Raw genomic sequence first — 6,000 nt, 5'->3', positions numbered from 1 at the left:
TTCTTCCCCCCTTCTGCCTGGCAGACATCTCAGCTTGGATGTGGGCCCACCATGTCAAGCTCAACCTTCACAAAACTGAGATGCTCTTCCTCGAGGGGAAGCCCTGCCTACTCCAATAACTCTCCATCATGGTTGGCAAATCCACGGTATCCCCCTATCAGAGTGCAAATAACCTTGACGTGACCCTGGACAACACCCTGTTATTCTCAGCAAACATCAAAGCAGTGACTCGCTCCTGCAGGTTCATGCTCTACAACATCCGTAGAGTATGACCTTTGCTCACAGAGAAAGTGGCGCAGATCCTGTTCTCCAGTCCAGGCTTGTGCCATCAAACCACTGAGACTTATCCAGAATGCGACAGCCCACCTGCTGTTCAACCTTCCTAAGTTCTCCCATGTCACCCGCTCCGCACACTGGCTTCCAGTCGAAGTTAGCATCATCTTCAAGACCCTGGTGTGCCTACGAAGCAGCAAAGGTAACTGCCACTCCCTACCTTCAGGCTATGCTAAAAAAATGACATTCCAACCTGAGCACTCTCAGTCCAAGCTCTTCTCTGTCCTGGCACCCCAATGGGGGAACAAGTGTCCCCCTAGAGTCAGGACAGCAGAGTCACTGCCAATCTTTCTAAAATGTCTGAATCCCTACCTCTTTGAAGAGTGTCTTCAATAACTTTCATTGCGCCCCCGACGTCCCCCTCCCATTGTACGTAATTCTGAATAAGAGCGTCTACTGAATGACAAAAATGTTAAATGTAACTGACACAGCTTTACCCCATGTAAAGAAAGCTGAATGTCTGTAAAGGTGTGCCCTTCACGCCAAGAATATTTCTCATGTGGCCAAGGTCTCAAGCATGTCTATAAGTGATCTCTTGCACTTGCACAGTATATAAAAAGGTATTGCTCTTCAAAGCATAGCCTTTTGTCAGTGTGAGTCATTTGAAGTACTTTCTCCTCACTTTGAAAACTAAAACATTGGAGATTGGAATTCTAATTTAAAAGGAAACGTGATGAGCAAAGATGTCTATGTCTGTGGTAGTAGTTGGAAAGCAGCCTACCTTTCCTGTCACTTGCCTTACTTTTGAGCCACCCAGACTCTATGGACTTGGGAAGGAGAGTTGGAGAACAGGGGCATAATACTATGAACTCCACTTGCAAATGATGGATCCCCTGGCACTATTTTTATCTCAGAATACAGAATATTAATGAAACATTCCCCCTGCAGCCCAAGTCGCTCTTTCGATGAATTCATTGAGCTGAAATGGATTTAGTCTGAGGATGAAAAATAATGCAGAGAAATGGTTGGCTCTGTTTGAAGATTAGGCTTACAGAGTGCTCAACGTGTGTGTGTGTGTGTGTGTGTGTGTGTGTGTGTGTGTGTGTGTGTGTGTGTGTGTGTGTGTGTGTGTGTGTGTGTGTGTGTGTGTGTGTGTGTGTGTGTGTGTGTGTGTGTGTGTGTGTGTGTATGACAACATTGGTCTTTCTCTACATTTACCTATTGCAAAACTCAACATCACCTCCCAGCAAACATGACCCCATTGTGTGCAGGGGCTAGCCCACACAAAGTCCACAGCAATCCCACATCAGCACAACACGTTCTAGTGGACACCAGCCCGACATGGGCTGGCCCACACCACTCCCAGCACGGACTAGACCATACCAAGCCTACAGCAGCCCAACACGGGCTAGCCTACACCAGCCCAATACGGGCTAGCCCACACCAGCCCAACACGGGCTAGCCCACACCAAGCCCACACCAGGCTAACATGGGCTAGCCTAAACCAGCCCTGCACAGGCTAGCCCACATCAGCTCAATATGGGCTAACCCACACCAAGCCCACACCAGCCCAACATAGGTTAGCCTACACCAGCCCAACACAGACTAGCCCACATCAAGCCCTGCACAGGCTAGCCAACACCAAGCCCAGCTACTTCATAATGTAGAGGCGGGGCTCATTATAATATTTGGGGGCGTGGTTAGCAAACAATCCAATTCATGTTGTTATGTTAAAAAATTGCTGGCCCCATTCAAACCATAGAGGGTTCGGAACTTTAAAGCCAATTATCTCTGAATAATATTTTATCAGATAGAACCTTATAGTTCACAGGTTATTTTTGTGCAACTGTTATTATAGTTGTCTTTCTGATAGAATGTATGATCCAAAAGTGTGGCCTTATTTCAGATAGTGATGTTATGTTTGGTACTGGAGCTCCGAGGCATATGTCAAAATCTCTAAGCAGCTAACTTTGAAGCAGTGGGCCGATGCGTTTATCACTATTAGAAGTACATCATCGATGACGTCAAAAGCTTAATTTGATCACAAGTTTTTCAAATCGTGTGTTGCAAAATGCGAGATCCCACTGATTTCACTGTGGATCTGGTGCTTTCTTCGATTCCAAGCTGCTTTAAAACACCGACCTCTACTGGACACCATACTTGGAAATATACACTGAAAAAATATATAAAACACATGTAAAGTGTTGGTCCCATGTTTCATGAGCTGAAATAAAAGATCCCTGAAATTTTCCATACACAGAAAAAGCTAAATTCTCTAAAATGTGCACAAATTTGTTTCCATCCTTGTTAGTGAGCATTCTCCTTTGCCAAGATTAACCTTCCACCTGACAGTTGTGGCACATCAAGAAGCTGATTAAGCAGCATGATCATTACACAGGTGCACCTTGTGCTGGGGACAATAAAAGGCCACTCTAAAATGTGCAGTTTTGTCATATAACACAATGTCCACCAGAGCTGTTGCCAGAGAATTGAATATTAGTTTCTAAGCCGCCTCCAATGTTGTTTTAAAGAATTTGGTCGTATGTCCAACTGGCTTCACAACTGCCAGCCACGTGTATGGTGTCGTGTGGGCGAGCGGTTTGCTGATATCAACATTGTGCCCCATGGTAGCGGTGGGGTTATGGAATGGGCAGGCTTAAACTATGGACAACAAACACAATCACATTGTATTGAAGGTAATTTAAATGCACAGACATACCGTGACGAGATCCTGAGGCCCGTTGTCGTGTCATTCATCCGCCGCCATCACCTCATGTTTCGGCGTTATAATTGTATAAACATTTTTTTAACCTTTATTTAACTAGGCAAGTCAGTTAAGAACAAATTCTTATTTACAATGATGGCCTACCAAAAGGCAAAAGGCCTCCTGAGGGCACGAGGGCTGGGATTAAAAATACAAAATAAATAAAATAAAAATATAGGACAAACCACACATCACGACAAGAGAGACAACACAACACTACATAAAGAGAGACCTAAGACAACAACATAGCATGGCAGCAACACAACATGACAACAACATGGTAGCAACACAACATGATAGCAGCACAGGGTACACACATTATTGGGCACAGACAACAGCACAAAGGGCAAGAAGGTAGAGACAACAATAAATCATGCAAAGCAACCACAACTGTGAGTAAGAGTGTCCATGATTGAGTCTTTGAATGAAGAGATTGAGATAAAACTGTCCAGATTAAGTGTTTGTTGCAGCTTGTTCCAGTCGCTAGCTGCAGCAAACTGAAAAGACGAGTGACCCAGGGATGTGTGAGCTTTGGGGACCTTTAACAGAATGTGACTGGCAGAACAGGTGTTGTATGAGGGAGGATGAGGGCGGCAGATTTCTCAGATAGGGGAGAGTGAGGCCTAAGATCTGCTTGACCCTAACTTGTCAAGCTTCAAGGCGGCTCACTGAACCGAGATCCTTCTCCTCTGTCTCACAGAGGCTCTCCGCTCTGCCAAAGCTGTCTCTTTATCTGAAATTATAACCTTTTTAAACATTTCTTCGAAAAATACGTTTTTTTAAAATCAATAAATATATTTGAGTTTAACCACAATCTTTGTTGTATTATTTGTTCTGTCTTTTCAGGTGGATGAAACTGAAATTGCAACCAACTTTTTAAAGCTTGTTTAAAAAAGATGTATATTTTGGAGATTGTTTCCTCTTCAAACAACCGAAAGTGAGCAGTTGTAATCTGAATAAGGGGAAAAGGCCATTCTTGAAAATAGGATGAGACATTTCTACCAATTTACTAGATAACTAGTTTGGATTTAAGTATAACTCTTGTATGACTGATGTATTTGATGAGAGGTCTATTGCTTTAATATTTAATAATTTCTGCTCTCCGAATTCATATTTGTTATGTAAATAGGCCCTTTTAATTTTGTCCGGCTTGCCATTCCAAATAAAATTGAATATTTTTTGTTCATATAATTTAAAAAGCCACTAGGTCACTAGGTGTAGGCAAAACCATAAGCAAATAGGTAAACTGTGATATGACTAAAGAGTTAATCAGGGTGATTTCTCCACAAATAGACAGGTATTTCCTTTCCTTGGCAGCAAGCTCTTATCTATCTATTTTTTGCTAACTTTCTATCAAAATGTATTGGAGTGAGATCATTTCTTTCTTTTGGGATTTGTATACCGAGTATGTCCACATCTCTGTCAGACCATTTAATTGGTAAACTACATGGTAATGTAACATTTGCATTTTTTGTGATCCAATATGTAATATAGTACACGTTTTTAATCCAGAGAGGATAGCAAAAGTAACTAGATCCTATATGAGGCCGTGGAGAGATTATAATTGTGGTTTTAAAAGAAAACATGAATCATTGTCACGCCTTGGTCTTAGTATTTTGTGTTTTAGTTTATTAGTTAGTTAGACCAGGGTGTGACATGGGTTTATTTTGTATTGTATTTTCGTATTGGGGTTTGTAGTGTTTGGGATTGTAGCTGATTAGGTGTGTGTGTGTTAAATAGGTTGGCTGCCTGAGGCGGTTCTCAATCAGAGTCAGGTGATTCTCGTTGTCGCTGATTGGGAACCGTATTTAGGTAGCCTGGTTTTCGCTTTGTATTTCGTGGGTGATTGTTCCTGTCTCTGTGTAGTGTGCACTAGTCAGGCTGTAATTGGTTTCTTGTTCTGTTTGTTGTTTTGTATTTATTAGTTGTTCATGTATAGTTCGTTCGTTTGTCTTCACTATTAAACATGAGTAACTTACACGCTGCATTTCGGTCCGACTCTCTTTCAACTAAAGAAGAACGCCGTTACAATCATCAGCGTACAATGACACTAGTTTTTAAGCCACGCATTTCTAATCCCTTAATATTATCGTTGGATCTAATTTTAACAGCTAACATATCGATGTCGATAATAAATAGATATGCCGATAGTGGACAACCTTGTTTTACTCCTCTAGATAGTTTAAAACCTACTGAGATGTAGCCATTATTTACTATTTTACACCTAGGGTTACTATACATAACTTTAATCCATTTCATAAAATATTCCCCAAAATTGAAATATTCTAGGCATTTATATATAAACTCCAGTCGTACTTTATCAAAAGCCTTTTCAAAATCAGCTATGAAAACAAGGCCTGGTGTCCCCGATATTTCATAGTATTCAATTGTTTCCAGTACTTATTATATGAAAAGCCAGCTGACATTTACTCCTGAGGTGCTGACCTGTTGCACCCTCAACAACCACTATGATTATTATTATTTGACCCTGCTGGTCATCTATGAACATTTGAATATCTTGGCCATGTTCTGTTATAATCTCAACCCAACACAGCCAGAAGAGGACTGGCCATCCCTCATAACCTGGTTCCTCTCTAGGTTTCTTCCAGGGTTCTGGCCTTTCTAGGGAGTTTTTCCTAGCCACTGTGCTTCTACACCTGCATTGCTTGCTGTTCGGGTTTTTAGGCTGGGTTTCTGTACAGCACTTTGTGACATCAGCTGATGTAAGAAGGGCTTTATGAATAAACTTGATCAATACTCCTTAGCTGGCCCACAAGAATGGAATGGTCTACCGTATCAAAAGCTTTGGCCATGTCAATAAAAATAGCAGCACAATATTGCATAGAATCAAGGGCAATGGTGACATCATTGAGGGCCTTTAAGGTTGCAGTGACACATCCATAACCTTTGCGGAAATCAGATTGCATACCAGAGAGAATACTATAGACATCAAGAAAGCCAGT

Source organism: Oncorhynchus masou, chromosome 23 (genome assembly GCF_036934945.1).
Source record: "Oncorhynchus masou masou isolate Uvic2021 chromosome 23, UVic_Omas_1.1, whole genome shotgun sequence".
NCBI classification, from domain to species: domain Eukaryota; kingdom Metazoa; phylum Chordata; class Actinopteri; order Salmoniformes; family Salmonidae; genus Oncorhynchus; species Oncorhynchus masou.
Note: the sequence above shows the minus strand (reverse complement) of the source record.